The sequence below is a fragment of the Antechinus flavipes genome, chromosome 6, assembly GCF_016432865.1.
Source record: "Antechinus flavipes isolate AdamAnt ecotype Samford, QLD, Australia chromosome 6, AdamAnt_v2, whole genome shotgun sequence".
Taxonomy (NCBI): domain Eukaryota; kingdom Metazoa; phylum Chordata; class Mammalia; order Dasyuromorphia; family Dasyuridae; genus Antechinus; species Antechinus flavipes.
The window spans coordinates 56,316,709-56,334,084 of NC_067403.1; positions in this window are offsets into that span (position 1 = coordinate 56,316,709).

Consider the following 17,376-nt stretch of genomic DNA (forward strand, 5'->3'; position numbering starts at 1 on the left):
CCATCAATATGGGCCAGAATTTTGTAACAGATATACATGGTATACATAAATCCATCAATATGGGCCAGAATTTTGTAACAGATATACATGGTATACATAAATCCATCAATATGGGCCAGAATTTTGTAACAGATATACATGGTATACATAAATCCATCAATATGGGAGGCATTATACATAATTTACATGAGCACATAGCAATATAACACAGGCTAGTAGTAATGTAACAACATAAATCGACCTGAAAATTTACAAATGTCCATAAGTCCTAGAAATAGTCCATAAGGAATCCATTGTCCATTAGTTCATGCGCCAGGAATCTAATAATTCCTGTAAGCTCTGAAGTACTGCAAAAGTCTCATCAACAATCTTTCATCTCAAGAAATCCAATGATTCTTGCAATTGCTTAAAATACATAAGCACATAGTAATATAACACAGGCTAGTAGTAATGTAACAACATAAATCGACCTGAAAATTTACAAATGTCCATAAGTCCTAGAAATAGTCCATAAGGAATCCATTGTCCATTAGTTCATGCGCCAGGAATCTAATAATTCCTGTAAGCTCTGAAGTACTGCAAAAGTCTCATCAACAATTTTTCATCTTAAGGAACCCAATGATTCTTGCAATTGCTTAAAATACATAAGCACATAGTAATATAACACAGGCTAGTAGTAATGTAACAACATAAATCGACCTGAAAATTTACAAATGTCCATAAGTCCTAGAAATAGTCCATAAGGAATCCATTGTCCATTAGTTCATGCGCCAGGAATCTAATAATTCCTGTAAGCTCTGAAGTACTGCAAAAGTCTCATCAACAATTTTTCATCTTAAGGAACCCAATGATTCTTGCAATTGCTTAAAATACATAAGCACATAGTAATATAACACAGGCTAGTAGTAATGTAACAACATAAATCGACCTGAAAATTTACAAATGTCCATAAGTCCTAGAAATAGTCCATAAGGAATCCATTGTCCATTAGTTCATGCGCCAGGAATCTAATAATTCCTGTAAGCTCTGAAGTACTGCAAAAGTCTCATCAACAATCTTTCATCTCAAGAAATCCAATGATTCTTGCTGGTTTTTCAGGAACTGAAATAGTTTCATCTTGTGTTAGGAAATTCAAAGATTTCTGAAGATTTTAAGAGTCCTTTTGACAGTCTCATTGTCAGCCATATGATTCTTTCTTCATCAGTGGAAATATAAGCAGATCCTCTTCCCCAAGCAGTTAATCTAATTCCCTTCTATTTACCAAATTTGGGATTTCTCCTCATCATCTGGTAATTACATTGGAGCTGTTTGCATTGGATATTGTCTTGTTGTCTTAAAAGGCCTGTATTCTTCCCAACTGTAATCCTGATTGCTTTTCTGTTGGTTGATGACATCAGAGTTCTGAATTTCTAAAGTCTCTCTGGGTGTAACCTCAGCTGCTATCATGCCCCACCTGTCCTTTGATTGATACTTTAGAGCTGGGCCCTGCCTCTCATTCCTCTGGGTCAATATACATTTAGAGGCCCAGTGAAAGCCTCGGTTACATTTTGGACATGGGGTTTTGGGTTTTCTCTCACCCTGTCTTCTCATTGTATCTCTGTATCTACATTGGGCTCTTAGATGTCCAACTTTTCCACAATGAAAACATCGACGAGTTTCTCTAGAATTCCTCTGCCAAGAAGGACCTTGTCTTTCCATGTTCATCATAGTCTGGGTATAATAAGCATTTGTGCCCACTGTGGCACAGCGTCTAATGATTTCTTCTAAAGGAGCATTTTTGTCTAGCCCCCATATAATTCTCTTGCAAATCTCATTGGCATTTTCCTTAGCCAAATGTCTAGTCATTATTTCTGTTGCTGCATTGTCTCCAATGGTTCTTATTACAGCTGTTTGTAAACGTCCCACAAAATCTGCAAAAGGTTCATTGGGACCTTGCTCTATTTTTGTGAAAACATTATTTCCATCTTTCTGTCCAGGGAGAGAATTCCAAGCTTTTATTGCAGCCTTAGAAATTTGCTCATACACTGTTATGGGATAATAAATCTGTTCTGAACTCTCTGCATACTGACCTTCACCAGCTAGTTGGTCAAAAGTGATTTGTACAACAGCTCCTTTTTGCCTATTGCGTCCCAAATTAAAAGGAGTGTATTTTCTCTCTTTTTGACCTGAGGAGTTGAGCTCTTCAATCACAGGATATGCATTTATAAAATCAGATATATCTTCTCCTTCATTTTTTGCCTTAATTAATGCTTTTTCTAATCTTGTCAAATTCTGCTTTACAGGAGAAGCTGACTGTGTTTCTGTCTCTCTCCCTCCCCCTTGTTCCACCCATGAAGGGTTCATTGTGGGGGGAGGGTCATGAGATGTGGAATCACCTAATTCCTCCTGCTGTGAAGTATCATACTCAGAATTGTAATTAACTCCATTCTCATCTGATTCGTCCTCCTTTTCACCTAGTAAAGTTGGCTTTTCTTCCTCCTGTACTTTCCTTTTCATCATTCTATCACTTAAATAACTTCTTATAGCCAATTGTATTACATTATATGTATTAATTATTGAGTTAGGCCCATTTTTATCATAGAATTGACAAAGATCCTCTCCAACTAATTTCCATTCATTTAGATCTAATTCCTTATCAAGAGAGAAACAAGGACATATGTCCTTTACAGTTTGTAAAAATTCAGTGATTTGCTGTAAACTTATAATTAAACCTTGGCTTTCCATAACTTTAATAATGCTCTCTAAACATTTTCCTTGAACAGAAACAGGCTGTTTTCTAAATATCTGTCCCATCTTAGATGAAATTCTACTTTAACTCTTCTAACAAAATTTCTTTGTTGCACTCACCCTAATTTCTGGGTTGAAGTTTTTTCCACTGGATCAGGATCAGAGGCTTTTCCACTTGAATCAGGATCGGAGCTTTTCCACTGAAATCCACTGAGGGGTCTGTTTGTCCCACATTCAGGGCGCCAAAATGTTGTGAGCTTTTTCTTCTCAAAACACAGCCAGGTGATAAAAGTTCAGATCTTTTATTATTTCCAATATAGCCCGGTTAGCTTAGAGGCCTATCTCTCTGCTTGGTTCCAAGAGCTCTCTCCAAATGTCTTTAAATCCAAAGGTCTGGTTCTTCAGCTTCTGCCTCTGCTTTCTTCAGCCTCCAACCAGCTCCAGTCTTCATGTCATTCCGGTGAAATCTCGACTTGTAGCGTCTTCCTCTCAAGAACTCTCCGACTGGCCCATTGGCCTATTTATGCTCCTTCCAGAGAGAGGGATTATGGGTAGTTCTACTTAGTACCTTGTTTCAGGTTCTGCCCAAAACATCTTCTTGTAAGATTAGATCAACTCTAATTACTTAGCAGTTAGTAAGGATTCCAACACACATGCAATATTTTTTTTTTCCTGATTCTACTCATGTCATTTTGTATCAGCTCATACAAGATTTTTCCATGTTTTTTTTTTTTTTTTTTACCTGAAATCTGTATGTTCATCATTTCTTATTGCACAATAGCATTCTATTCTGGTCATATAACACAGCTTGTTCAGTTATTCTCCAATTGATAAGCATCTCCTCAATTTTCAAAATTTTTCCAACATGAAAAGGACTACTGTAAATATTTCTGCACATGTAGGTTTTTTCCCCCTTTTTATGATTTCTTTGTGATACAGACTTAATAGTGGTTTTGCTGGATCATTGTATAATCTTGTTATTGCTGTATACAATGACCTCTTGGCTCTACTCACTTCATTCAGTATCAGTTTATGTAAGCCTCTCCAGGCATTTCAGAAACCATTCTACTAATCATTTCTTATAGAACAATAATATTCCATAACATTCATAAACTATAATTTATTCAGCCATTCCTGAACTGTTGGACATGCACTCAGTTTCTAGTTCATTGCCCTACAAAAAGGGTAGCTATAAAGATTTTTTGCACATGTCAGTCCTTTCCCCATTGTAATGCTCTTAATTGAATCCAAGCTCAGAAAAGACACTGTTGGATCAAAGAGCATGGGCAGATTGATAGCACTTTGGTCATAGTTCTAAATTGCTCTCCAGAATGGTTGAATTAGTTCACAACTCAACTAACAATGTATTAGTGTCCCAGTTTTCCCTCAACTCCACCAAAATTAAAATTATCTTTCCCTGTTATCTTAGTCAAGCTGAGTGAGAGGTATGTAGTATTGCCTCAGAGTTGTTTGAATTTGCTTTTCTCTTATCTATAATAATTTAAAACTTTTTTATATGACTAGAAATGGTCTTAATTTCCTCATCTGAAAATTGTTTGTTCATACCATTTGACCATTTACTAACTGGAGAATCGCTTGCATTCTTATAAATTTTAGTCAATTTTCTATATATTTTAAAAATGTGGCCTTTATCAGAACCCTTGAAAGTAAAAAATATTTTTTCCATCTTTCTGCTTTCCTTCTGTGTGGAAAGGTGAAGAACTTACAGATTAAGCACATATTGATCAGAGACTGTTAACTAAAGCAGATCAGGCCTATAGGCCCCAGTCATGTGATTTTAGATGAGACCTGGACTGCATTCCATTGTCCAAAGAAGGAATTAAGTGGCCCTAGCTGTATATCACCTTTTTCACTGCATTTCACTGACCAGATAGGGAGATAAAGATTTATGTAATCAATCACAACCTATAGAGGGTGGGATTTTGGGGGTTCTTTGTCTGAAATGTATAAAAGTTGTAAGCATCTTCAAGTGAATGACTCTCCTCCTGTGGGTATCCTTGCTGTCTTTTCAGGCCCATAGGTCAGGATGGTCCACTTCTTGAGATTCTAATAAATTCTTTCTGTACATCATTTGGAGTGACTCCTGACTAGTCATTTTGGGTAGGTCCAATTGCCCCAAACACTTCTAATCTCATCTACATTGGCTTTGTTCATACAAAAAAATTATCAAGTTAATATAATCAGAATTACCCACTGTGCATTTCATAAGGTACTCAAGTTCTTTATTGGCCATAAATTTCTTCCTTCTCCACAGATCTGGGAGTTAGACTATTCTTTGTTCTTCTAATTTGCTTATAGTATGACTATTTATGTCTAAATCATAAACCCATTTCAACCTTATCTTGGTAGAGGTTGTTAGGTATTGGTCAATGTCTAGTTTCTTCCATGCTTATTTCCAATTTCCCCCCCAAAATTTTTTGTTAAATACCAAGTTCTTATCCCAGAAGCAGGGTTCTTTTGGTTTATCAAACACTATATTACCATAGTCATTGAATATTATGTCTTGTGAATTTAACCTATTCCACTGATGGACTACTTTATTTCTTAGACAATACCAAATGATTTTGATGAACACTTGTTATGAGTTCAAATGTTGGAGTTCTTGTTCTTCTCAAGACACAGGGCTTAGAGGCTTAGAGCCCTCCGAATATCTCCAAATCCAAAGGTTCTGTCCTTCAGCCTCTGCCTCTGCTTTCTTCAGCCTCCAACCAACACAGAGATGGAATGCATCTCTTGTCTCCTTCACTTGGGGCTCGGCTAGCTTTCTGATGAGTCTTTCAGACCAGCTTGGTCTCAGTGGGGAAGTGCAGGAGCCCAGCCACCTACCACAGTGGCGTGAGATGAAGATGAATCTGGTTGTCCACTGAACTCTCACTCGTAGCTTTATCCTCTGAAAGCTCTTTGTCCACCACTAGCCAGCCAAGTGGAAAAAATGTATTCTGCCCTAGAGCCCTCATCGCTGGCCTTTTATCTGACTCTTCTGAGAGAATGGGATTATGAATTTTCTCCCATAGTGCTCTCTGGCCCAACGAGCTTTAAGGAAGGTGTGGACTCCCTTGAAGTTAGAAAGTGTACTTTGTGAAGCTAGCAAACTTGTGGACTCCAATGAGTAAAGGTGTGAACACAAGCCTTGTATTAATTAGTTCTACTTAGTACCTTGTTTCAGGTTCTGGCCAAAATCTTCTTGTAAGATTAGATCAACTCTAATTAATTAGCAGTTAGTAAGGATTCCAACAAACACTGTTTTATAGTAGAGTTTTAAGTCTGGTACAGGTAGGCCACCTTCATTTGCATTTTTTATTGATTCACTTGAAATTCTTGAATTTCTATTCTTCCAGGTGAATGTTGTTGTTATCTTTTCTAGTTCTGTGAAGTAATTTCTTGGGAGTCTGATTGGTGTGACCCTGAATAACTGAATAACTTAGGTATTATTATCATTTTTATTATATTAGCTCTGCCTACCTTTGTGCATTTGATGTTCTTCCAATTGTTTAGATCTGACTTTATTTGTATGGAATGCGTTTTGTAATTGTGTTCATAAAGTTCCTGACTTTGCTGTGTTAGTTAGGCTCCCAAATAATTTATAGCTCCCAAATAATTTATATCATTTAAAATTATTTTAAATAGAATTTCTTTTTGTATCTCTTTCTATGGGACTTTGTTGGTAACAAAAACGCTGATGATTTATGTGGATTTATATCCTGCAACTTTGCTAAAGTCATAAATTGTTTCTAGTAGTTTTTAGTTGATTTTCTATGGTTCTTTAAAAATACCATCATATCATCTGCAAAACAGAATAATTTGGTTTCCTCATTATCTACTCTAATTGTTTTATTTTCTTTTTCTTCTCTTCTTGGGAAAGCTAACATTTCTAATACAATATTAAATAGTAATGGTGATAGTGGACAACCTTGTTTAACCTCTGAACTTACTGGAAATGATTGTAGTTTATCCCCATTACATATTATGCTTATTGATCATTTTAAATAAATGCTACTGATGATTTTAAGGAAAACTCCATTTATTACTATACTCTTTAATTTTTTAAAAATAGAAATAGGTGCTGGATTTTTTCGAATACTTTTTCTGTATCTATTGATATGATCATATGATTTCTGTTTGGTTATTGATTTAGTCAATTATGCTAATAGTCTTCTTAATATTTAACCAGCCCTACATTCCTGGTATAAATCCTTATTTGTCATGGTATATTTTTCTGCAGATAATTTGCTGTAATCTCTTTGCTAATACTTTATTTAAGATTTTTGCATTCATATTCATTAGTGAAATTAGTCTATAATTTTCTTTCTCTGTGTTGACCATACCTGGTTTGGTTATCAGCACCATATCTTTATCATAAAAAATTGGTAGGTTTCCTTCTTTCCATATTTTTCCAAATAGTTTGCATAATATTGGAATTAGTTGTTCTAAATATTTTGTAAATATTAATTCATTTTAGTTAATCAGATTTATTGCCACAAATTGGGCAAAATAGCTCCAATTATTGCTTCAATTTCCTCTTCATTAGTGGAAAGTTAACCTTTTTCATTTTTGATACTAGCAATTTGATTTTTTCTCTTCTGTTTCTAATTAAATTAACTAAAATTTTATCTTTTTAACAGATTTTTCATAAAAACAATTCTTAATTTTGTTTATTAGTTCAGTAGTTTTCTTTCAATTTTATTAATCTTCCCCTTTATTTTCTTAATTTCAAATTTGTTATTTAATTGGGTTTTCATTATGTTCTTTATCTAGCTTTTTTTTTTATTTCCATGCCCAATTCAGCAATCATTTCTTTCTCTATTTTATGCAAGTAAGTATCTAGAGATATAAAATTTCCCCTATAACTGCTTCAGCTGCATCCCATAAATTTTGTTATGTTCTGTCATCATTGTCATTCTCTTGGATGAAATTATCAATTATGTCTGTGATTTGTTGTTCCACCCCTTCAATCTTTGGGATTAAATTTCATTTTCAATTAAATTTGTGGCTATTTTTTCCTGGCTTTTTGTTCCTGAATTCTTGAAAAGGAAGTATTTTGTATTTCTGCTTTTATACATTTGATTTTGAGGTTTTTGTGTCCAATATATGGTCCATATTTGTGTAGGTTCCATGTAACACTGAGGAAAAAGTATATTCCTTTCTGTTTCTATTCAATTTTTTCCAAAAGTCACCTTACTTAAATTTTCTAAAATTCTATTTATCTGCTTAACTTCTCTCTCATTTATTTTGTGGTTCAATTTATCTAGTTCTGATAAAACAAAAGTTGAGATGCCCAACCTGTATAGTTTTGATGTCTAATTATTTGCATTTTTACTTGATCTGAGATCAAGATCAGTACTTTTTTTTTGTTGTTGTTGTTTTGTTTTGTTTTTGTTTCTGTTTTATTTTTACTTTAACTGAAACATAATAGATTCTGCTCCCACCTTTTATTCTTATTCTGTATGTATCACTCTGTTTCAAATCTGTTACTTGTAAACAATATATTATAGGATCCTGGCTTCTAATCTAGTCTGCTTTCAGTTTCTCTTTTATGGGAGAGTTCATCCAATTAATATTCACAGTTAAAAATTACTCTATGTCCAACTATCTTATTTTTTCTCGTTATATTTTTCCCTTTCCTTTCCCACTTTCCCTCCTCACTAATGATGTGCTTATAACCATGTGCACTCTCAACCTACCCTTCCCTTTAAAGCCTCTCCCCCTTTTTTATCCTTTTCTCCTTCTACTTTTCTCCTTCTGTTCGCCCTTTAATTAGTCTGCCACTTTTCTTTTCTCTTTCCCCCGCCTACTTCTCTAAAAGGTGAGACAAGTTTCTCTATGACACTTAATATCTGATATTCTCTCTTTGACACAATTCTGATGAGTTAAGGTTCACAAAATTCTTACCACCCTCCCCACTTTCCCCCAACTATAATAGGTCTTTTTTGCTTCTTCTTGTGATGTAATTTACTCCATTTCCCCTCTCTTTCCTCTTCCTCCAGCACAATCCTTTTTTCATTCCAAGTTTCATTTTTATATTATCCCAGTAAAGTCACATTATACCTACACCCTCTAATATACTGCTAAAATAGATGCAGTTCTCAAGAGTTGTATTGAGTTGTAAACATTTTAACCTTTTAAAAAAGTGCTGCTAAAATAAACAAAAATAAATAAGAAATAAAAAAAAAAATCTTTAATTTTAAAAAAAAGTGCTGCTACACTGATGTTGTCCTGAGGTCCACAGGGCCCTACATATGTGATGCTCTACTAACAACTCAGGATGGGGAATGGCTGGTACTGCTGAAGGTCAGAGCATTTAAGCACCTTACCTGGCACTGAGCTGGGGACTTAGTGGTGGTGACCAATGTTTCTGAGACTGGTGGATTTTTTCTCATTTCCCAGGTGCCTACCAGCTGTCATGTGTCAGTTTCCTTGGGCATCCTAAGAGTGCTAGTTATTTGACTGGGACTACACTGAAGCATGTGGGACTCTGGGTACTGTAAATTGCATCTGTGTTGGAGGCTACACTGATGCCTATGGAGAGCAGGGATTTGCTGCTCCCTTGGCAGTGCTGGCAGGTGGACACTGTGTCTGCTCCACAATACTGGGGTTCATGATCTATAACTGATTTGCTTCTGGCTTCCTTGGAAGCTTCCTGTCTTTGCCTGAGCTCTCCCTCTACCTGAATGAGACAGAGTTGTTTTATTTATATTTGTATTTATTTATTTGTTGTTGTTGTTTGTTTGTTTGTTTTTGTTTGTTTGTTTTTTTTTTTTTTTTTTTTTTTTGCTGGTCTTTTCAGTTTCTTAGGATCAAAGACTGTTTCACCTCATCTTTTTTGATGGTTCTGTTTTTCTAGGTTTTTTTTTCCAGAACATTTGTATATGGTTTTTAAAAAAATGACTATGGAAAAGTTGTGGTATTTTATTTCTTTCTCCACAATCTTGGCTTTTAGAAGTCAACCATTTTCCGTATCTTTTACAAATATCTTTCAGTTCAATTATTTCTTTAATTTTTATTTGTTTGTTATTTATTTAGATAAATAATTGTCAAATATTTGGCTTAATAGGAGTGTAAATGTAATACTTATAAGCAGAAGAAAAACAATTCAGAAAACTTTTTTCTTTTATCTTTTTTAGTAATTTCTTTTTGTATCTTTTTTTTTTCTGAGGCAATTGGGTTTAAGTGACTTTCCAAGGATCACACAGCTAGGAAGTTTTGAGTGTCTGAGACTAGATTTGAACTCAGGTCTTCCTAACTTCAGGGCTGGCACTCTATCCACTGTGCCATCTGGCTGCCCCTTTTTACTAATTTCTAAGAACAGTTGAGATAAGGTTTCATTCCTACCTGGAGGTTTTCAGGGATCACCTAGAGATTTTTCTTATTACTTGTTATCCTTGATCAGATTTAGGTCTATGTGGACATTCTTTCCATTTCTTTTCTGTTTGGAAGGATTGTGAGTTGTTGATTGTGCAAATATTCTTCCTTTTACTCTTTACCATTACTTAATGAAATTAATAATTCTCATCTAAAATTTTTATATACGATTCCTGCAAATTTAGTTCATGAAGTTTTAATTTTAAAATATAAAATATAAAAATAAAATGAATACTAAACTTGGGTTCAGAATTGAGTGGGGAAATTTTAGACAGGACTACATTCAGAATTTGTTTAGTTGTTTTAATATTTCCCAATTTTTTATTGTTATGAAGTATATTCTATTCATTTCCTTATTTTGTTTGGCTCTTCTCTCTCTCAAATACACACACACACACACACACACACACACATAGCTTAATGAATACTTGTATGGGACATATATGTCTGGAATAAAATAATAAAACGTAAATTTTTTGCTTGGCAAGAAGTAAACACAATTAATGTACTAAATTGGCAACACAAAGATGCTGAAAATCTCAAAGGAGCCCTGTTAAATAACTGTTTACATTCTCACAAGACAAGGAGACAATGCAGAAGGTGTGAAAATATTAGAGGGCTACAATATGTAACTGGAGGGAACATAACCACATAAAAGATAACTAGGAGTAACCAAGTGTAAATATTTATAGGTCAAAGATGGAAAATGAAATAAAGAAATATATATGTCTTGAAATCTATCATGTTGTAGAGTTCCATAAAGAGGCAACCTTGGCAATAAGTAGAACTGAAGGCAGATGGTGCTTGTAGTTACATTTCATCCTATGCTTACTATTAAAGTTTTCTTAACTTTTAAAATAGCCCACAGCTGAGAAGGAACAGTATGGTCTTAGCCAAATCATTTAAATTATGTGAACCATAGCTTCCTGCTTTTAAAATGAGGAGTTTTTGTTAGATAATCTCAAATAGTGAAATTAACTTTTATGAAACTGGAAAACCAGGGATATTCAGTTAATCATACATACACATATGTGTTTTTATATAAGTATAATTTGTTAAGTGACCAAAATGTATATTTGAAGATGTTGATAAAACAGTTTTTTTTTGTTTTTGTTTTTGTTTTTGTTTTTTTTAAAGCAAGATAAAGGGGTATAGTTAGATTACATAGTGGATAGAGCTCAGGCCCTGAGGTCAGGAGAATCTGAGTTCAAATATGACTTTGCATACTTACCACTTAAACTTGTTTAACCCTTTCTTAACTTCTATTGCCTTGCCAAAAAAACGTAAGAGAGAGAAAAATAATGCTAAATACCAAAAAAAAGTGAAAATACTTCTTAACTTTATTACCTGAAAATATGTCATTTCAATTCTTTTCATCTGTTCTGATTTTTTATATTTGCTCATTTTTAAAAATTGTGTTAGATAATCTCAAAAGTTCTTTCTGGCTCTAGATCCCATGATTATTCTCTCAAAATAGCCATGGATTTAGTCAGCTTAGTTCTGTCTTTCCTTACTTCTGTATAATAAAATGATATTACAATTGTCCATTCCTACTACTGACCATAGGAGCCTAACAGATCTTCTGGAAAATGAATAGAGTCATTGGAAATGTCTCTTGAAAGTAAAGACCTATCATGTTTTAAGAATATATTAAGAACAGTCAGAGAAAACATGAAGTGGAGAATTGTTATACACTGCCAACTGAAGCAAGAACGTCAGTCACAGTTTCTAATAGTAATGTGATTCACTATTTGCCTATCTACCCACTCATCTTTCTACCCTTTTGAATATTCTTTTAGCTTTTTCCTTAGACAAAATTAGATAGTTAAAAAATAAATCTCAAAAGCTTTCTTGTTTAGGGGCTTATTTCCCATTTCTACATAGCTCTTCCTCCTGCTTTTTCTTTGTCCTATCAACAGTTTGAAAAATATAGTAATTGATGAACTGGATGAGCCCGGAAGCACAAATTAATTCATGTAATTAATGCTTGTAACACTGATGAGTGATGGAAGCTTATGACTTATTGGCTCTTAGCCTTCCCTTGTGCAAGTTAAGAGAAATACAAACTGGGCCTGAAAAACTGAGATTTTAGAGGCTCAATATCAGTTTTGTGAGTTTCCTTGTTTCTGTTAAAGTAAGTAGCATATCATAGGCATTTAATAAATGCTTATTGAATTATATGAGCTTTTTGAGAGCAACATAGACACAAGGAAAATGCTACTAATTCTTATCACAACATCCTGGGGAAAAAAAAAAAAAAGGAGAGTAGGATGTTGAATCCTTTATCTACTTATCCATAGTAGGAAATCTGGAGATTTGGAACCAAACCTGACATTTAGTGCAGTTTTTATTCTGACCAATTGTTTTGTTAATTTGCACAATACCTTGAAATTTTAGTCATGTACTGAGAGTCTTATCTGAATTCATAAAACTTCTTGATGATTTAATAAAAGAAGATGCTATTTTACAGAATGACAGACTCCTACAAATGGAAAGAGATTCAGAGGCCATCTCTTCCAAACCATAGGTAAGCAATAATCCTTTATTCCTCCCCACAAATGACATGTGGTTATAAAACCTTTGGGTAATGATCTCAAATATTGGGGAGCATGCTACATACTGAGAAAATGAATTACATTTTTAAAAAAAATTCTTGTTAAAAAGTAATTCATTCTATCAATCCTAATATGTGTACCTTGTGCTTGATGGTGTATTTCCTCCTCTCTTTTTGACACCAAGGAGAAAAAAAAGTCAAATCCCTTATATATTATGGGGATACTTGAACATAACACTCATTTAATGTATTCTTTTCCTAGAAGGAAATTAATCATTTTTAAAAAAAATTCCAATCCCTTCAACATCCTGGTTACCTTTCACTCCTTATCCTGTAGTTTTTTTTTTTTTTTTTCATGCCATCTTTAAAGGCAAGATGAAAAATTAATATATAACTAACTTCAGATATTATCTTACCATAGCAGAGCTCAGGGAAATCATCTTCTCCATTTTCTAGATGCTAATAGTCTATATTTGTTTTCTCTATACCTTCTTTGTACCTGACAAATAAATGTTAAGGGGTATTGAGTGATTTTATTGTAAGTACCTGACATCATACACATTGGTTTGAAAACAACAGTGTAAGAAAACAATAATAATAAATATCCAAAGACTATCTAAGTTCAATAAAAGGCACTTTTATTCTCAAGAAAACCATTACATAAACTACTAAGTCAAGTAAAAATGGCCTGGGGTAGTACAAGGAACACAATGAGAACAACCTCAAAGCTCTAGGATAGGCTGACATTTCACCTTTATATTTAGTTGTTTTATTCTTTTGAAAAGTGGTTAGCCCATATCCCTTACTTGGGGATGGCATTTCTTTATGCAGCAAACTTTCATGGTCGGATCACAGTGTTTTTCTTTTTATATAAAAGAAAGTGATACAATAGAAATAGTTTTTTGTTTCTTTCTTTCTTTTTCTATTCTTTTCTTCCTTTTTTTCCAACTATTTTCCTGAATGGTAAACATAAGGCAAACATAATGAGAAACTGAAATGCTAAATGCAGATTTTCTGTCTTATGCATTTTAATACTATAACAGAATTTGCTTAACTTTAGGGGATGCCCTTACATTTATTTTATCTAAATTAAGAACTCGAAACCCTCCCTGCTTGATGATCCCCACTTACCATTTCTACCTTCAAGAGAAGAATAAAGAATAAGAGCTTCAGGGAAGTCAAGAATAACCTCGTGACCTAAAAGAGTTAATGAGTGCCTAAGTCTTCATCTTCCTTTCAGACAGTGACTGATGAGGTCATAGAAAGGAGGCTTCCCAATGTTTTGTCTATGCATGAAATGCTAGAAAATCACATGAAGCATAAATTTAATGTCCTGTGAAAATAAGCTATGAAAGCCAATCCAAGGCATAAATAATATCTATAATTTGAGTAAACTGATCATTTCAATAATAATGCAGCATGAACAGATCTGAAAAGAAACAGCTTCAATTTTGAATTTGATCACTGGGTGCCTATTTAATTTTTTGGAGAGATGAGTAGTTGGTTTCAAAAGCTGTCAAAAAGCAAGAAGAGTAGGTGCCCATTTTACATATTCTATTATGAAAAGAAAATTATGTTAAGTCCATTTAGGACTCCCAATCTCATTTAGAAATTGAATCAATGGTGTGAACAAGTCAGAAGTAATTTCTTATGTCCTTATGTCCTTTTCACCCAATTTATATATTTTTTTCCTTTTAATGAATCTGAGTATTTCTACACATCAGCCTCCATCCTAGGTCTGGAATAATATTTGAATATTTTTCCAATATTTGCTTGGGGTTTCACAGAAATCAAAAGTCCTCATCAAACCCCATATACCCAATCTGAAATCCTTGTGCTGTCTCTCACATAGCAATGAATATTGAAATTATTTTCTGCCCTTGTTCCTAGCATTTGCAAAAAATAAATAAATAAACATTATAGACCATAAATAGGACACAATAAAATTGGGAGGGAGGGTTATTTAGAGGGAAATAACTTTCCTATCCTGATGAAAATGAAACACTTCTACAAAAAAGAAATCATAATTGCTTTGGTGAAGTCCAGAAGCCTAGCAAATCATTTCTTAGACCCTGAATAAATTAAACCACTCATGTTCTCTCTATTCTAATTCCTGTGGGTGACTTGGCTTTAGCTCCTGTCTATTTAATTCAGATCAGTTATGTTAATGTTATGTTATTTCCATTATGGCATTCAAAGTTTCCAGAAAGAAAAGTAGCACATAGTTAACCTTTAGTGGAGATGCATCCCAATAATGTCTCTTTCCTTTCAAAGATTCTTCAGATCCTCTATCAAGAACAGAAGAACTGAGTTTTCTAATACTAACACAATAACAACACAAGATTATGTTGCACTTGGTTCATTAAATTTCTCCCAAAACTGAGCTTATACCTTTTGGGAATTACTAATTTCTCTAACTGTTCTAGTTAGTTCTGTACCCCGCCCCACAATTCTGATCTCTAATCTGAACTATAATTCATTTTTCTATTTAGTCAACAATTATTTAGTAAATACCTCTTATGTACTAGATGCCGGATCTATAAAGAAAACTAAAAAATAAATTATCTTTGTCCTGAGGGAGCTTGCATTCTCCTGGTAGAAACAACATATGCACAAATCACTCAAATAGTGAAATGAGTTATGGAAAACACCTAGAAATTCCTAACCATCTTTTATGGCTCTTCTACATCATCTTCCATAAGGTTACCATTGGAGGTCAATCTAACCTGATAGGGGCCTTCTTCTCTGTGCTTTAAGATTGTAAGGATACCAATAAAGTATTCAGGATGTCCATTGGTAAGCACTAGAAATACTTCATGATATTTATTTTCACAATATAATCCAATAGAAATATATATGAAGTGAAAACAAAATAGATTTGGTGGGGGGAAAAATGGTTTCTGAATTGAGCACTTAGACACTTAATTTGGATCCAACAAACCTAAATTTAAATCCTTACTTTAACTTAACAATCTGTGATTTTATGAAAATTCCTTTCCCTCTGAGTTGTTTTCATCTGTAAAATGAGGGGTATGGTAGGTGATTGGTTTAAATGAGCTATAGAATATGCCTCAACTTTAAATCTTATTATATTGTGAGTTCTTATTTCATTAATTTCCTTAATGTGACTCTACTCTTAGTAAAAACATCTCTATGACTAGTTAAATAAGATGAATGTCTAATATCAAGTAGTCATGATATTGTATCTCCTTTTCCATGTAGCCAAGCCTGCTTTTAAGCAATTTTCCAAGCTATTGACTCTTTTTTAAATGATTCTCTTGCATTACTTACATTTGTTTTTTCCATTTTTTCTTCTACCTCTCATATAATTTTAAGCTCCTTTTTGAACTCTTTCATGACTTTTTTTTCTGGGCTTTAGAACACTTCCCATTAATCTGTGGGATTTTAGCCATAGGTGTTTTGACATTATCCTCTTCTGAGTTTATGTCTTTTTCTTCCCCATCACTATAATAACTTTCTCAGATTCTTTTCTGGTTGCTTGCTCATCTCATTCTCTCTCTCTGTCTCTGTCTTTCTCTCTCTCTCTCTCTCTCTGTGTGTGTGTGTGTGTGTCTCTGCTCTTTCTTTCTCTGTCTCTGTCTCTGTCTCTCTGTCACTCTCTTTCTCTGTCTCTCTCCTCTCTGTCTTTCTCTGTCTCTGTCTCTTTCTCTTTCACGCTTTCTCTCTTTCGTGCTTTCTCTCTCTCTCTCTCTCTCTCTCTCTCTCTCTCTCTCTCTCTCTCTCTCTCTCTCACTTTCTGTCACCCTTTCCCCCATTCTTTTAAATATGTGCTTTGTTCCTCTGGTGGAAGGAATACAGTCTTAGGCTTCTTGGGCCAGTGATTACAGGCTCTGGTCAGTTATATACTGTTACACTACTGTTGCCTTCAGGCCTTCAGGAAACCCCGGGGTCTGCTGCTGGCTGAGGGGGTAGAGTGAAAAGTGTCTGATATTTCTAGAGGCTACTAGGGTCTGGCAGTCTATCTGGCACTGAACTGGGCTTCCAGATGGACTGGTTCTATGTTTCCCCTGTGCTACACTGGAGCATGAGTTGCTCCATCTCTGGAGATTCCTAATTGCTCAAGTCTATACTGAGGACGTCCACTGGCTGGAGGATGCCTAAGCACCTGGAGGAACACATGGTGGGTTCCTGAAGCTGGAATTACCAAGCTCCCAGGTTTTTCCAAGGAAGTGTGTGTGTGTGTGTGTGTGTGTGTGTGTGTGTGTGTGTGTGTGACAGAAAGAGAAAGAGGGAGGGAGGGAAGGAAGAAAGGAAGGAGGGAGGGTGGGAGAGAGAGAGAAAGAAAGAGTGAAAGAGAAAGACAGAGAGAGAGAGAGAAGGAGAGAGAGAGAGAGAGAGAGAGAGAGAGAGAGAGAGAGAAAGAGAGAGAGAGAGAGAGAGAGAGAAAGAGAGAGACAGAGAGAGACAGAGAGAGAGAGAGATAAAGAGAGAGAGAGAGAGAGAGAGAGAAAGAGAGAGAGAGAGAGAGAGAGAGAGAGAGAGAGAGAGAGAGAGAGAAAGAGAGAGAGAGAGAGAAACAGGGGCAGTCCTGGTGTCAGCCTTCAAATGGTCCAATATCCCCAGGCTCAGGATCTCCTGCTGACTTGCAGAGCTGCAGCTTGCTGCCAGCTACCTGGGAAGCTTCTCATTTTGGACTGAGTCAACCCTTTACACCCCCTACTTACTGGAGTAAGAGGGACCCTCCCGCTGATCCT